Source organism: Arachis hypogaea, chromosome 5 (genome assembly GCF_003086295.3).
Source record: "Arachis hypogaea cultivar Tifrunner chromosome 5, arahy.Tifrunner.gnm2.J5K5, whole genome shotgun sequence".
Classification (NCBI taxonomy): domain Eukaryota; kingdom Viridiplantae; phylum Streptophyta; class Magnoliopsida; order Fabales; family Fabaceae; genus Arachis; species Arachis hypogaea.
The window spans coordinates 72,487,325-72,488,118 of record NC_092040.1 but is presented as its reverse complement, the minus strand read 5'-3'; the positions used below and the strand labels follow the sequence as shown (position 1 = coordinate 72,488,118).

General features: G+C 40.6%; 1 non-coding gene across 1 annotated transcript; it reads left to right on the top strand.

Moving 5' to 3' along the window:
• Window positions 1-338: 338 nt before the first annotated feature.
• LOC112804514 (small nucleolar RNA R71) lies at window positions 339-446 on the top strand. Its single transcript, XR_003203127.1, has one exon. It is a non-coding gene; the product is annotated as a small nucleolar RNA R71 (small nucleolar RNA).
• The last annotated feature ends 348 nt before the right edge of the window (window positions 447-794 follow it).

Sequence of the window (794 nt, the reverse complement as noted above, 5' to 3'; positions counted from 1 at the left end):
TCTTCCTCAGATGAAGCTTTCTTAGTACTGCTTGGTGCGTTTTGCATTCCAGACAGACTTTGAGAAATCATATTGACTTGTTGAGTCAATATTTTGTTCTGAGCCAATATGGCATTCAGAGTGTCAATCTCAAGAACTCCTTTCTTCTGACCAGTCCCATTGTTCACGGGATTTCTTTCAGAAGTGTACATGAATTGGTTATTTGCAACCATTTCAATCAGTTCTTGAGCCTCAGTAGGCGTCTTCTTCAGATGAAGAATCCTCCAGAAGAGCTATCCAAAGACATTTTGGATAGTTCAGAAGACTATCATAGAAAATACCTATGATGCTCATTCAGAAAGCATGTCTGAGGGACACTTTCTGATTAATTGTTTGTATCTTTCCCAAGCTTCATAGAGGGATTCTCCATCCTTCTGTCTGAAGGTTTGGACTTCCACTCTAAGCTTACTCAATCTTTGAGGTGGAAAGAACTTTGCCAAGAAGGCATTGACTAGCTTTTCCCAAGAGTCCAGGCTTTCTTTAGGTTGAGAATCCAACCATATTTTAGCTCTGTCTTTTACAGCAAAAGGGAATAGCATAAGTCTGTAGACCTCAGGGTCAACCCCATTAGTCTTGACCGTGTCACAGATTTGCAAGAATTCAGTTAAAAACTGATGAGGATCTTCCAATGGAAGTCCATGGAACTTGCAATTCTGTTGCATTAGAGAAACTACTTGAGGCTTAAGCTTAAAGTTGTTTGCTCCAATGGCAGGGATAGAGATGCTTCTCCCATAAAAGTTGGGAGTAGGTGCAGT